Consider the following 15,705-nt stretch of genomic DNA (forward strand, 5'->3'; position numbering starts at 1 on the left):
TCTTATGTATGTGATCCTCTTGAGGGAAGAAATTTCTTATTCCTCACCGTGTCCCTACTCTCAGCACAGCAGCCTGACAAGTATTTTTTGAATGGACAAGTGAACCTTGATTCTTCCAGCTTCTGTTCTCCTGGCTTGATTCAGCTATATAACTCCCACCAGCTGCTTCATCAGGGCCTCTGTGACCAAGCACCTATTTTCTGATGGGATCATGGCTCTTCCTGACCCTAATCCTGGTTCTTGGGCCACTTTGGTAACACTCGGTGAAGGTTTCCTTAAGCTCGGGAGACCTAGGATGACTCTGTTTCAAGACGCAACAGTAAAGAAGGAGACAGTTGATATTTTGGTGTTGGCTGAAATATGCCTATTGTCTCTCTCCATGTCAGGTTCACAAGTTCAAGACTAAAGATTGCTGAATTAGATGGGGAGTATTTTAGGAAAGCTGGAAAACAGGCAACGTGAAGCAGATGGACAGAATAGTAAAGTACCCTAATTTCCAGTTTTCCAGTCCAAACAAGCATCTGACAACCTCAGATGCGCATGCTATTTATGAAATCGGCCTGCAACATTTTTCACTACTTACTATGCCAGGAAATGCGAAACGAGCTGAGCCACTCACCAGAAGTAAGACAGGTCCCTCCGTTTCTCTGAGTCTTGGTTTCCTCCCTTATAAAATGGAAGATAATTAAATCTACCTCACTGGGTTGTTGCGAAGATGAAATGAGATAATTATATAGACGGGCTTACTTAGTACAGCGCGTGGCATACAATCAAATTTCAATCAGTGGTGGTGGTGATTACCACCAAGTCCTACAGGGATATCTGCAAATGAGCAAAGAGGAAAGTATTTATGGTGTCACGTTGACAGATGAGTCTGTCATAATGACATATTTGTTCTTCATGCTAACTAGCAACATGCAAGACGTGCTCATCAAATAAAAATAGCTGATATTTATCGAGCGTGCACTATGAGGCAGGTACTGTGCTATGCATTCGACATGCATCGTCTTATTTGACCCTAACTATTGGGGGTAGGTGCACAGGGTCAAATCACAGAGCCAGAAACTGAGGCCCAAGGAGGCAGAATAACAGGCTCCAGGCCCCCACGGCGATTGAGGGACAACGCGCTAATTCAACAGGCTCTAAATGATTTCATCAGGCTGCTTCCTGATGCGGGTGTAGTTAGGTATCCTGGTGACACGGTGTTTGTAATCACGGGGACAGAGGGGTCTCCATGAGCCCTTTCTGGTGCACACGGTCAAGACCACGATTGGCCTCATTCCACATCCTTGAATGCTGATTGAGCTGTTTGTGTGTGTCAGTCACTGTACTGGTAAGTAACACCCTTGAGGCTGTTAGGTGCAGACTCGTCTGGCTCCCCTGGCAAAGGCACAGTGGTGGTCAATGTAAGGTCTCTGGTAAGAAAAATAGGAAGACAGGAGTTTTGGTCACTTGGCCATGCCTTGCAAAAATTCAGGGACAGCTGAACGCCAGGCCTTCTGGAACATTAACGTGGTTTGGAGATTGGAGTATTGTTTTTCCCCATAAGCGTTCTAGAAATGGCTCCCTCCCTCGCAACGGGAGCTTAGTGCTCTGCACCTTTGGATTCTGTGGTTAAAGGGACTCAATTCCTGTCTCTTCCTGTTTCTGCAACCGATTACTCTGGCTCTTCACATACTCATCACATCTCCCCAGAGGAAAACCTGTTCTTAGTACTAAACCAAGGTCACGGGTTAGCACTGCCTGTCGGGTGCTTCCCTAATCCACTGAGCTGTGGGTGGGAGGGCGACAGGGCCAGAGTTGGCAGGTGTAGAGCCTGCCCTCAAGACAGGCACAGCCTCCATTGCAGCCACTCATAATCAGGTACAGCCCTGCAGTGGCCTCATTGGCTGGTTCCTGGGCCTGGTACCCCAGAGGAAAGTTTCCTGCCACCCCATCCATGCTGTGAGGGAGGCAGCCAGGCTGCTATGAACACCCAGAGGTGAGAGGCCCTCCCTAGACTCAAATGACACCTCCCGGGTGAGGCCTTCCCCGTCCACTCAGTTTCAAATGCTGCTCTTCCTCTTGCCCCAGACTTCCTGTTCGTTTCCCTGCTTTATTATTCTTTCGCTCAGCCCTTCTCCAGCAAAGTTTAGGACGTTGTTTATGGTCTGTCTCAGTCCTCTGAAATGAAAGGACCATGAAGGCAGGGGGTTGCTCTTTTGCCTTCTCTTGCAGCCCAGTTCTGAGAATCGTGCCTCCCACAATGGACACTTGGTATGAATGAAAGGCGGGGCAGACAATCCACGCTGGCTGGAGGTTTAGCCAAGGAAGGCTTCCTGAAGGAAGTGACGCAAGCTGAGTCAGGCCAGCATCTGAAACGGGGGGTGCATCCCAAGCAGGCAGGCCGGGAAAAGGGGAGCACGTTCGGGAACCTTCAGTAGTCGCATGGCTGGGGCCTGCGGTGCTGGTGCGGTGTGGCGTGTGACGGGAGGGTGGACAGGCATGCCATGGGCAGTGAGGAGGGTCCCTCATGTACCCTGGAGGATGGGCAGTCTCCGCTAGGGCTGAGGGTCAGGTGGGGCAAGGGTTGCAGAGGGCGGGGGAGGGCAGACAGAAGAGGCTGGGCCGGGGGTGAGGGTCATTTACAGTTTGAAAGTAAACGAGTTATTTTTCGAGAAGAGCTGTGCTCTGAGCGTATCCTGTGCCCGACGCGGCAGTACTTGCTTCCAGCATGCTAGCTCCCTGACCCCACATGCCATCGTGGTACTAGGGTGCAAAGGATGAGTGGGCCTTCCACAGCCTGACCCGTGGGGCTTACTGGGGAGGAAATTTTGGTGACCTGGGCCAAGCCAGTCAGTGATCACGCCTCTAAGAGTCCCAAGACTCCTCTCCCTTGACCATTTCAGCAACCAAGGCGACGTCACCTCTTCCCTCCTTCCCACTCTGTCACTGCCCCCTCCTACAATGGCAGCAGAGATCCCCCAGGCCATAGGACAGAGGTGCAGGGCAGGGGATGGGGGTGGGGGTGTAGGGAGTTAAGAAAACAAACAGAATAAAGAAGGGTCTGCTACTGAAAGCGGACAGGAATCTGCTACCGAATCTGACAGGAAACTACTTGGCAACGAAGGGCCAGTCAGTATTACGGAAAGACGTCTACAGAGATCAAGGCCACAACCAACAGTTAGGCGTCCCTGAAAAGGAAGGAACTTTGGCCAAGCTGGGGAAAATGCATTCATTTTTCACTAGATGGCCAGGGGAACGGTTGGAGGACACTGGCCCAGAAAGAAGGGGAGTAGGAAGGAGGGGGCTCTTCAAGAGAAATAATGGGTGATGACAGGCCCTTGGGTAGGAATTGAGGAGAGGGGCGAGGCAGAAATAAGGATCTCTGCCCGAACTGGTGGGGAGAGTAGATCCTTTAGCCCCCAAGAATGCCTCCTGTTGACTGAGGCCATCAAGGCCTTGAACTCACAAAGGTAGGCCCGACCACCTGGGTTTGACCTCAGCCCCCATCAGTGATTTCAATTTCCACGGAAGGAATGGACAATCAGCCCCTCCCTCGCTACCTTTGGGAGAGCTCCTCTGTGTGGACCTACCCACAGGTGGTGAAGCGCAGGCGTGCTTAGCACACCACTGCCATTACTTCACCGGACAGAACTCTCAAAGGCCAAACCTACTTTGTGGGAACAGTAACAGAAATCCCGACACCTGGCCTTTGCCTACCCCAGCCCCAGAGTTCTCCAAGGGACGGTGTTCCTCGTCCATGCCATGCCCACCCCTGCTTAGAACCATCCCCTGAAATTCCCCCGGGGAACCCTCCTCCCCAGAGCTCAGAGCACTCCTGCCTCCTCTGTCTCTATGTCCACTCCACTGTCATCCTCTTTTCCAAAGCCCTGGCCCAGACGTCCTTCAGCCAATGACTCTAACACTTCCCTTTTCTCCCAAACCTGAGCCCCCCCCAAAAGCACTTGGGGTTGTTCAACCCCTACTTCAATTCCTACATCCCAACTCCTACCCCCTAAGTTGAGCCTTAGGAGTGCATTAAATGGAACATTCCAGTGAGTAAAAAATGGAAGATCTGCTTGTGACCCACTTTCTGTATACCTACCTTGTTGGCACATGGAGGTATGAATTTATCATTTTTAAAAAATTTTTAATGTTTATTTTTGAGAGGTAGAGAGATAGAGTACGAGCAGGGGAGGGGCAGAGACAGAGGGAGACACAGAATCTGAAGCAGGCTCCAGGCTCTGAGCTGTCAGCACAGAGCCCGACGCAGGGCTCGAACTCAAGAACCACGATATCATGACCTGAGCCGAAGCCGGATGCTCAACCGACGGAGCCACCCAGGCGCCCCTGGAGGTATGGGTTTTAAAAGAGAAGCAAAACAAAACGAGGAGGGCAGTTTCAAGATTTATTGGGTGGGTGAGGGGACAAGGATGCACAGTGCAGAAAACTCTTGGTTGTAAAAAGTTACAGGAGGAATAGGCAGGGGGACGTGGAGCCTGCTGGACACCTGGCTCAGGTGGAAGGGAACCAGTCTTCCTGGTCCCAGGTGCTGTGTGACACCTGCTGGGGGAGCGGCAGAGCCAGCTGAAGTCTCTAGCTCTGGACCTCAAGTCTCCAGGGTCCCAGGACTTTCCCTCTGGCCCGCTCACGCAGAGAGAAAAGTCCCTCCAGGCTGTGCTGAGGCAACAGGATAAGAAGGTCTGGCCATGGTTCACGTGGCGACATCATTCTTCACTCCGCCAGTGTCCATGATCAACTCCGAAATAATCTAAAGCAGAAAAGTCCAATGAGACCAAGTGCTTGGAACTTCTGTATCACCAACACAGGCCAACTTAGCCCCTTGGCATTAACTCACCATGAAGAGGTCCCTCCAGGGCAGCCGGGACCCAGGTCATCCTGAGAGGACCAATGCTCCATCTCCTTAAGGATTCTTCCAACAATCTCTAGATCCGAGGCAGCATCCCTAGGGTGAAGAGGACGTCGCAGAGCAGAGGGTCACAACATGCGTTTGGTTTCCAATGTTATCTCTCGACTGTCTTCAAGCCGCTATCAGTGAGAATGCCCCCATTCATCAGGGACGAGCTGCCAGTTTTGTTTCACACCAAACACAGCTCAAAAATGAATCGCAATGTTCCCAGAGAAGGGTCAAAATAAAACGATCTCTTGACAATTGGGCCTTTGCAGGGCAAGAGCAGATATAGTAATTGGTGGAGAGGTGGCTGGAGGGCTCAAGCTCAGAGGCTCCTCCCACTGAGCCCCCATCCCCCATGCTGGGAGTGAAGGCCACCACCGCAGCCTCTCTCCACGGTCTATTACATCCCTGCACATCTGTCTCCCAAGTGCTTGTGCTCATCCCTGCGTCAAACTCCTTCTCGTGTTGCTCCCCGCACCACCCAATACCTTTCTACTTCCCATCACGTTCCACCCCATCCAAGGCATGCACAGGGCCACCATATCCAAAAAGAGACTTCCCTTTGAAAACGTTACGGCAATCAGTAGAAACCACCCAGCATCGCGTAACGTCATCATGCAGAATTCATCCTGGCTCCTTAAACCCCAGAAAGTTTCGAAACCTCGACACCGACATAGCCCGTTTTCCCGTAACAGGAGGCCAAGCTGAGAAAGGCCAAGCTCAAGTCTCCCGTCATTGACTCTCACACAGCAGCCCTCGATGCCTGAGACCACACAGCACTAACTGGGGAGAAGGAGGAGTGTGCGAAAGCGCCAGCATTTGAAAGGGATGGGTGTAGACCCTCCAAACACGGGAAACTGCTTTCAACAATTCCTCTCCCTGCATTATCAATGACCAGAGCACAGACAGCCCGTGATCGCTTCTGAATGCAGGTGCATGCAAGGGGAGAGGGGAGAGAGGGGAGAGGGGAGAGGGGAGAGGGGAGAGGGGAGAGGGGAGAGGGGAGAGGGGAGAGGGGAGAGGGGAGAGGGGAGAGGGGAGAGGGGAGAGGGGAGAGGGAGAGGGGAGAGGGGAGAGGGGAGAGGGGAGAGGGGAGAGGGGAGAGGGGAGAGGGGAGAGGGGAGAGGGGAGAGGGGAGAGGGGAGAGGGGAGAGGGGAGAGGGGAGAGGGGAGAGGGGAGAGGGGAGAGGGGAGAGGGGAGAGGGGAGAGGGGAGAGGGGAGAGGGACCTAGGAAGGGGAGCAGGTGCTACTGGCCTGTGGAATAGGTGGAATCTGGGAAAACCACCCAAGCACAGGACCCCGTGAGTGGCCACTCTTTCTTGCAAAAGAAACCCATAGAACCTCCCTGCCAAGTGGAATCAAAGAAAAGTCACTTTGGACACAAACACTGGGAAAATATTAGGGTTGGAAATGATAGGGATCCTGTGGTTTTAAGCAGCACAGAAGTCACCAGTATCATAAGTTTGTTGTTTTAAATGGAGAAAATAAGGTTCTGAATAGATCACTGACTTAGAGAGCAGCAGAAGGGGATTCAAACCCAGGGGACGGGAGTGTCTGATGCGTGGGTCCACTCGTTTCCCATTAAAAACATGCTTCTGCCGTCACTCCAGGGAGGGAAGGCAGATACCCCAGAGAGCTCTCATCACCCAGTGAGACTCTGGAGGCCTTTCCTCTACAGCAGCCATTGAAGACATGTCAGGGACCAGATGTGATCTAGGTTACCTGGGGCTGAGGTGGGGAACAGATCTGAGGACTCATGGACATTACCGTCTCACTTCTCAGCTCCCCTATACCTTCTTAGGAAGCCCCTAGGAACCCCCACATGATTGTACCAGATGCAAGGAACCAACACTCCAGAGAACAAACCAGAGATCTTACCTCAAGGACACTGGGGTCTAGAATGTTCCTGATAGAACTCCCATGATGTCTCTCCACACAGTGGGCTCATCTGCAATAGACAAGAACCCAAGAATGGGCCCCCAACATGTCCCTGCTCACACCAGGGCAGGGCAGGGCAGGGCAGGGCAAGCATCAGGAAAGGTCTCAGCACAGTAGTTAGCAGATAGTAAAGTAAGCATTTGACAAAGATCGGCTGTTATTATTTCCTAAACAGACATGCTATTTCCTCATAGAGAAGATAGTAGTTAACCCTACTGTCCTAGGGGGAGACAGTGCTTGGTCTATGACAGGGTGGCCAATGCCGATTAATGCATAATTAACCAGTGAGAGGCTGGAAAGGACGCCAATGCCGGATTTATGGGAGTGCCGTGGCTGTCTGACAGCAACCATGCTGGGCCTCGAGGAGAACTCAAGTGACACATACAGCCTGGTTCCCAACAGCAGGGGCAGAAGTGAAAGCTCCAACAGTGACCCTAATGTACACACAACTGCCCCGAGGGCCCCGGGGACCCAAGGTGTCTACAGAGAGAAAGGGATGTGGGAAAGCTCCTGGAAGGTGTGGACGTGGACCCTCCAAACACAGGACAACTCTTTCCCTGAATCCTCTGCCTGAAATACCAGTGAGCCCGACATTGGCACCAGGTGACAGGAGACATCTAAAAGTGGGTAGGAAAGAGGAAGTGCAGGAAAGCCCCAGGTTTGGAAGGGACAGGAGTGGACGTTCCCAAGATGGGGAAACGGTTTTAGCAATTCCCTTCCCTGCACTATCACTGCTGACCTGGACACAGGCAGCCCATGTCAGTAGCCTATGTTCCCAGGCAGAGGAGAGCTGCCCAGCCAAGCCCAGGACCCTGAGCGCCATCACCATCTCATGAAAACACGTCATCTCCCGTCATCAAGAGGGGGCACGTGAAGACCAACTAGCGGCAAAAACTGCCTACATTGTTTAGTCCCCCACAGATACAGACGGGCGATCTACTACGTGCCACCAACCGTGGGCTCAAAGACAAAGAACACAGACAAGACTTCTGTCCTCCCAGAGCTCTGGCACTTTCCCCACTTAAAACACAGCGGAGCTCAGGGGCGCCTGGGTGGCGCAGTCGGTTAAGCGTCCGACTTCAGCCAGGTCACGATCTCACGGTCCGTGAGTTCGAGCCCCGCGTCAGGCTCTGGGCTGATGGCTCAGAGCCTGGAGCCTGTTTCCGATTCTGTGTCTCCCTCTCTCTCTGTCCCTCCCCCGTTCATGCTCTGTCTCTCTCTGTCCCAAAAATAAATAAACGTTGAAAAAAAAAATTTAAAAAAAAAAAAAAAAAAAAAAAAAAAAAAACACAGCGGAGCTCAGAAGGACCTAACCTAGCCAACGTGATGCGCTCGCCACAGGCTGAGGCAGGATCTGAACCCAGACCTCTCTGGCCCCCAGACACACCCCCATCCACCACACCAGGCCTCCTGGGGGCTTTCTCAGAACCCGCAGGAGCTCCAGGACGCTCCCCCCCCCACCCAAACCCCCCACGGTGGTGTGGCAGGAAGGCAACGAGTCCCTGCTCAAGGATCTCCTGAGCAGCAGCACTTACCCAGGCCTCACCCCCTGGACACCGCGGGGGCACATCCGGCGCTGCGGCTCAGGGTCCTGCAGCAAAGAAGGGGGCGCTGCCTGACGCACAGCCCCCAAAGCCGTCCAACGGAGAGTTTCCATCTGCTTCCAACAGAGCCCCGGAGCCCGCAACGCCTACGCAGGAGACAGCACGGGGAAGGGGCTTTAGTGCAAAACAAAGACACCGGAATCGGCCTCTGCCACTCTGGGGCCCCGCGAGTCCCCCAATTGAAAACTCACACAACCGCTCTGCACAACGGGGGTTTTAACGCTTTCTCTCAAAGGCTGTTTGTTGACGAGAAAACGGGTTAACGCTCACATGGTCACTTCGTGGGCAACCGATGAAGCGCTTTGGGGGATTCGAGGCCCAGAGCCGGAGGTGGGTGTGTGCGTGAAAATCACGCGGCCCCGGGAGCTTTTCAGGCCCGGGGCCACACGGGGCTCCGCACCACTGGTGGCGGCACTCGGCCCGCGCGTCGCCGGACCCGCTTCTGGTAGTTGGCGGGACACGAGTCTTCCCCGCGCGCGGGGGATCAGACCCGGAGTCCCATTCTCGGGGACACGCATCCCGAGAGGTCCGCAGCCGGCGGAGGGGCTGGGCCCGGACCCAGGAGCGGGGCCTGAAATCGGCGCTGACCTCCGCCGGCTCTCCCCGTCCCCCCGGGCCTCAGTTTCTCCTCCTGTCGGGGGGGGGGGGGCGGTGGATGATGCACCGGCCTTGGGAGGCCGCGGGGGGTTTCCTGTGCATCGCGGCCCCGCAGCGACTCACCCGGGGAGCCGGGCCTGTCGCCGGCAGGGTCAGAGGGGACGGCGCGAGAGGGTGCAGCACGCCTCCTAATCGTTCAGGACTATTTGGGACAGCAGCCACTGCCGCAGGAAACTGCTACACCCGGCCCGCGCCGGCGGAAATGCAGCTCGACGGCGAGCTGCGCCCTAGAGAGGCATCTCCCGGGCTGAACGCGCGCGCGCTGCCTCTTATCGCCCCCTGGTGGAGAGGAGGTCAATATCTGACCCGCCAAGTATCCAACCCTTCACTTTCCCATCGCCGCATCCAACCATCCATCCATCCATCCATCCATCCATCCATCCATCCATCCATTTACCCCTAAGAGAAAATAGAGGGCACCAACTTTCTTATCCATCCATCCACCTACGCACTCATCCATTCATCCATCTAGATGTTCATCTAGACTCCCATCCGCACAGAAAAAATATACTGAGCAGCTACTTCATGTTAGGGACTGGGCTAAGCATTGGAAATGTATTGCAGAAGACAGGGTTCTGATATATTTTGTTGCTGTTATATTCTTGTGGAGATAATGAATCAGCAAATGCAATAATTTAAAATCATGACAAGTGCTACAAAGGAAGTGGGCATGGTGGTATAATAGTGGGGACCTACTTAGCCAGGGCCGACAGCAAGGGCCTGCCCGAGGAAATGGTGTAACAGTGTTTTTCATAGCATGCTGTCACTGCAATGCCCCATCCCATCAACGCTACAGATGACAGCTACAACCATAATATCAACTAATAATGACTAAGTGTTGAATGCACCCAATATTCCAGGCATTTTGATTCGTTTAATCACGTCAATCATGTAAGATAAACCCTACTATTATTAATTTTGCCGATGAGGAAACAAAAGCTCAGAAAGTTTAATTCATGTATACAAGATCACGCAGTTAACGTGTTAAGAAGTGTGCATGATCTGAGAATGAACCCTACTTGTGAGCTAACCAGTTAGCCCGTTGTTTCGTAGGTGCTGGCAGAGGACAGAAAATTCCTGAGGCAGTCTGAGGACCTTATTACTGTGGCAAAGCAGAGAGGGCTTTAAGTTTCTTGATGTTGTTGGTTCCCATGCCTCAGAGGTCCCATGGAGTGGTGCAGGGCCCATGATGGCTGCCTGGACACACAATGCGTTACAGTGTTACAAAAGAGGAGGAACACTGAGCTTAGGGGATTTGCCACTTGGAGCAAACAGAAGTAAGCCTGCTTTTAGTGTGGGAGGAGACTTTATCTCATCCTTCAAGGTTTGCTCACTGCAAAACACAGCTCTAAGAAAGGGCCTGGGGGAAAAAGGAGTCAAAGGCCTTGCCTTGTTAGCATGCCCACAGGGCCCGTGGCAAATTGCTTCTCCTAAACAGAAGATATCAGAGTCAAAATTCAAACCCAGAAATCAATCTAAGAGCAATTTAATAGGTGCTTAAAAGTATGTTTGGTAATATTTAATTTCTCTTTTTTTGGTAATACTTAATTTCTATTCCTGATCAGAAAAGTGTATTTCGGCATACTTGGATTAAATGAATGCTTTCCTCATGTGATACAGACCATCACCAGCCAACAGCATTACATTTCAATGCCTACATTTAGAGGTATTCTTGGAAAAACTAGGACCAACAAATTGCCTATTTTCATGAGGATCTGGATATTAAGTGGCTGGGCTATCCAGAGTTTGGGCCTAGTCACTCTTTCTCCCTGGTTTTCTTGTGGCACTCTTCCTGTTGAATTCAATCGAGTTGTAAATGTCACTTATGGTGTCCTGCCCTCCTCTGACAAAAAACTGGATGTGAGACCCAAGCTGGGTAGGTCATACTTTCTTCCTTGATTTGCCATGGTGAATGTGAGGAAGTACGGATCCAAAAGCAGCTGTGGAACCATGAATAGAGTTATCCCTCTATTAATTTCCAAAAAGGTGGCTTCTTGGAAGTGATATGCTTTGGTAGGGTATTGAAGGGCTCACGAAGAAAGGGAGAACAGGAAGAAGTTCAGGGAAAGGGAGGAAGAAGTATCAGAAGCTGAAGTTGGGGAAGGGGCAGAGGAATAGTATGCGAAGTAGTTAGGAACTGGATGGGGTCTTACCTTGACATCTCATTGCATGGCCTGTAACAAATGAGCTTTATTTTTTATTATATTTATTTATTTATTTATTAAAAAAAATTTTTTTAACGTTTATTCATTTTGAAAGACAGAGAGAGACAGAGCACAAGCAGGGGTGGGGCGGAGAGAGGGGGACACAGAATCTGAAGCAGGCTCCAGGCTCTGAGGTGTCAGCACAGAGCCCGATCCAGGGCTCGAACTCACAAACCGTGAGATCATGACCTGAGCCGAAGTTGGATGCTCAACCGACTGAACCACCCAGGAGCCCCAATTATTTTTATTTTTTTCATGTTTATTTATTTTGAGAGAGAGAGAGAGCGTGCACGTGCTCATGAGCAAGGGAGGGGCAGAGAGGGGGAGGACAGAGAATCCTAAGCAGTTTCCACACTGTCAGCGCAGAGCCCGGTGCAGGGCTTCAGCTCATGAACCATGAGATCGTGACCTGAGCTGAAACCCAGAGTGAGATGCTTAGCTGACTGAGCCACCCAGGTACCCCAACAGATGAGCTTTAAATGTTGACACAGGAGAAGAGAAATCCTCATTCTTGCTATGAAAGAGGGACCCACTTAATTCTAAAATGCAAGAAGAATTCCATCTGTCTGCTCATAGCACTGGAGGTGTTAAAAAAATAATAAGAAAAAAGGACACTCGAAAGATCTAAATAGAGCAAATCAATGAAATTACAAAAATAGAAAGTAAAATGGCAGAAAATGAACATAACCATACGTAGAGCAGCAGAGGCAAACAATTTTCGGAATGAGAAAGGGGTCATAGCATGATATTATACATGGAAAATCAGATAGACTCCACCAAAAGTCTGCTAGAACTGATACATGAATTTAACAAAGTTGTGGGATACAAAATCAATGTACAGAAATCAGTTGCATTCTTATACAGTAATAATGAAGCAACAGAAAGACAAATAAAGAAACTGATCGCATTCACAATTGCACCAAGAAGCATAAAATACCTAGGGATAAATCTAATGAAAGATGTAAAAGATCTGTATGCTAAAAACTATAGAAAGCTTATGAAGGAGATTGAAGAAGCATAAAATACCTAGGGATAAATCTAACGAAAGATGTAAAAGATCTGTATGCTAAAAACTACAGAAAGCTTATGAAGGAAATTGAAGAAGATATAAAGAAATGGAAAAACATTCCGTGCTCATGGATTGGAAGAATAAATATTGTCAAAATGTCAATACTACCCAAAGCTATCTACACATTCAATGCAATCCCAATCAAAATTGCACCAGCATTCTTCTCGAAGCTAGAACAAGCAATCCTAAAATTCATATGGAACCACAAAAGGCCCCGAATAGCCAAAGTAATTTTGAAGAAGAAGACCAAAGCAGGAGGCATCACAATCCCAGACTTTAGCCTCTACTACAAAGCTGTAATCATTAAGACAGCATGGTATTGGCACAAAAACAGACACATAGACCAACGGAATGGAACAGAAACCCCAGAACTAGACCCACAAACGTATGGCCAACTAATCTTTGACAAAGCAGGAAAGAACATCCAATGGAAAAAAGACAGTCTCTTTAACAAATGGTGCTGGGAGAACTGGACAGCAACATGCAGAAGGTTGAAACTAGACCACTTTCTCACACCATTCACAAAAATAAACTCAAAATGGATAAAGGACCTGAATGTGAGACAGGAAACCATCAAAACCTTAGAGGAGAAAGCAGGAAAAGACCTCTCTGACCTCAGCCGTAGCAATTTCTTACTTGACACATCCCCAAAGGCAAGGGAATTAAAAGCAAAAATGAACTATTGGGACCTCATGAAGATAAAAAGCTTCTGAACAGCAAAGGAAACAACCAACAAAACTAAAAGGCAACCAATGGAATGGGAAAAGATATTTGCAAATGACATATCAGACACAGGGCTAGTATCCAAAATCTATAAAGAGCTCACCAAATTCCACACCCGAAAAACAAATAATCCAGTGAAGAAATGGGCAGAAAACATGAATAGACATTTTTCTAAAGAAGACATCCGGATGGCCAACAGGCACATGACAAGATGCTCAACATCACTCCTCATCAGGGAAATACAAATTAAAACCACACTCAGATATCACCTCACACCAGTCAGAGTGGCCAAAATGAACAGATCAGGAGACTATAGATGCTGGAGAGGATGTGGAGAAACAGAAACCCTCTTGCACTGTTGGTGGGAATGCAAATTGGTGCAGCCACTCTGGAAAACAGTGTGGAGGTTCCTCAAAAAATTAAAAATAGACCTAACCTATGACCCAGCAGTAGCACTGCTAGGAATTGACCCAAGGGATACAGGAGTACTGGTGCAGAGGGGCACTTGTACCCCTATGTTTATAGCAGCACTCTCCACAATAGCCAAATTATGGAAAGATCCTAAATGTCCATCAACTGATGAATGGATAAAGAAATTGTGGTTTATATACACAATGGAGTACTACGTGGCAATGAGAAAGAATGAAATATGGCCCTTTGTAGCAACGTGGATGGAACTGGAGAGTTGTGATGCTAAGTGAAATAAGCCATACAGAGAAAGACAGATACCATATGTTTTCACTCTTATGTGGATCCTGAGAAACTTAACAGAAACCCATGGGGGAGGGGAAGGAAAAAAAAAAAAAAAGAGGCTAGAGTGGGAGAGAGCCAAAGCATAAGAGACTCTTAAAAACTGAGAACAAACTGAGGGTTGATGGGGGGTGGGAGGGAGGGGAGGGTAGGTGATGGGTATTGAGGAGGGCACCTGTTGGGATGAGCACTGGGTGTTGTATGGAAACCAATTTGACAATAAATTTCAAAAAATAAAATAAAATAAAATAAAAATAAAACCCCTGGACACATGTGACCCTATTTTCCTTTCAGCTTTCACAAATGCTGGTTGCACATCACTGCGAATGTACTAAATGCCACTGAACTGTTCACCTTCCAATGGTTAATTCTCTACTAGAAGAATTTCGCCTCAATAAAAACATGACTTTAAGAAAAAAAAAAAAAAGAAAGGGGTCATAGTACAGTCAGAGCAGAGAGTAAAAAATTAGACAAATATAAAATTCAAAACTTAGGTAAAATGAACACATTCCTGAAAAATATATAGCAAAATTGTCTTAAGGAAAAATAGAAAACCTGAATTATCTTGTAACACTTTAAAAATGTTGAATCAGGCAGGGCAGCTGGGTGGCTCAGTTGGTTGAGCGACTGACTCTTGGTTTCTACTCAGGTCATGATCTGGTGGGTTCGTAGGTTCCAGGAGCCCACGTGGAGTTCACTCTTTCCCTCTCTCTCTGCCCCCACCCCTGACTCGTGTGTGTGTGTGTGTGTGTGTGTGTGTGTGTGTGTGTGTGCGCGCGCGCGCTCTGTCTCTCTCCCTTTCTGTGTCTCAAAATAAACTGAAAATTTTTTTAAATTTTTAAATAATAAAATATTGAATCATTAGTTAACACTATTTCCCGTAAGAAAACATCATACCATCATACCCAGCTTTTCAGCCTTATGTTGCATCCACACGACTCCTGAAACAGAATGCTACGGGCACCAGTGACAGTCACAACAAAGTTTATTACAATGAGAGGCAAGGCCGACCGATCGGGACCAACACTCTTGATAAGAGTGCGGCCTCGAACAGCCGGGGTACAGAGTTTTTATAACCGATCACATCGTTTTATCATCACCTGGGAACAGAACAAAGAAACAATTTCCAGATGAGTTAGAAACAGTTGCCTAATGAGGTGTTTACTTTAGACTTTCTGCCTCTAAGTTGCAACCAGTGGATCTCCTTGACCCTGCCTCTGATGCTCTTTTCTTTGAACTTTTGCTTCCTTAATTGGTGAAGCCTAATTTACAAGAGTATGAGGCGTAATTTATAAGAGTAAAGCAAGGCTGTTATCTCTTAACCTTCAATGTCAACACAAAGCTGTTATTTTTCAAGCTAAGCATTAGCCCTACACTACAATTTAACTCTTACACTTACACAGTCTCCAAGATAATAGAAAAAGAAGGAGCTGTTCTCAGTTCGTGTAACAACCATAACCCCCAAATTAGACAAGGTCAGTGAAGGAAAGTAAATTAAAGTCCAGCTCATGAAAATAGTCGTAAACATCTTTAAAAATATATTGGCAACTTTCAGGTGGAATTAGCCTTGGCCCCAATGTCCCTGAAGGGCGGGAACTGTGCTCCTATCTTGTGAATGTCGTCTGACCATTGATTTCAGACTTCTAGCTTCCGGAAGAATGAGAGAATAAATTTCTGCCATTGTAAGCCACACAGTTGGTGGTGCTTTGTTATGGCAGCCCTAGGAAACGAATACAACAGACACAGTTAAAATTATTCCCTGCCGCATATTAGCTGTATTAGCAATTCACTTCATCTTTCTGAACCTCAGTTTTATTATTAAAACTTTATTAGTTTTAAACTTGAAAATAGATAAGACATTG

General features: G+C 48.9%; 1 long non-coding RNA gene and 1 other non-coding gene across 3 annotated transcripts; both read right to left on the reverse strand.

The window, feature by feature from the left end:
* Window positions 1-4,377: 4,377 nt before the first annotated feature.
* LOC122214914 lies at window positions 4,378-9,280 on the reverse strand. Of its 2 annotated transcripts, none has more exons than XR_006200154.1 (5): window positions 9,161-9,280; window positions 8,372-8,526; window positions 6,777-6,846; window positions 4,841-4,948; window positions 4,378-4,753 (listed from the first exon to the last, which is right to left on the reverse strand). It is a non-coding gene; the product is annotated as an uncharacterized LOC122214914 (long non-coding RNA). The 2 variants fall into 2 exon arrangements; XR_006200155.1 differs by lacking the exon at window positions 9,161-9,280 and adding an exon at window positions 8,711-9,093.
* On the reverse strand, window positions 5,698-5,831 carry LOC122216734. The gene has a single exon (XR_006201079.1). It is a non-coding gene; the product is annotated as a small nucleolar RNA SNORA71 (small nucleolar RNA).
* Window positions 9,281-15,705: the final 6,425 nt, after the last annotated feature.

This window comes from Panthera leo, chromosome A3 (genome assembly GCF_018350215.1).
Source record: "Panthera leo isolate Ple1 chromosome A3, P.leo_Ple1_pat1.1, whole genome shotgun sequence".
Lineage (NCBI taxonomy): Eukaryota > Metazoa > Chordata > Mammalia > Carnivora > Felidae > Panthera > Panthera leo.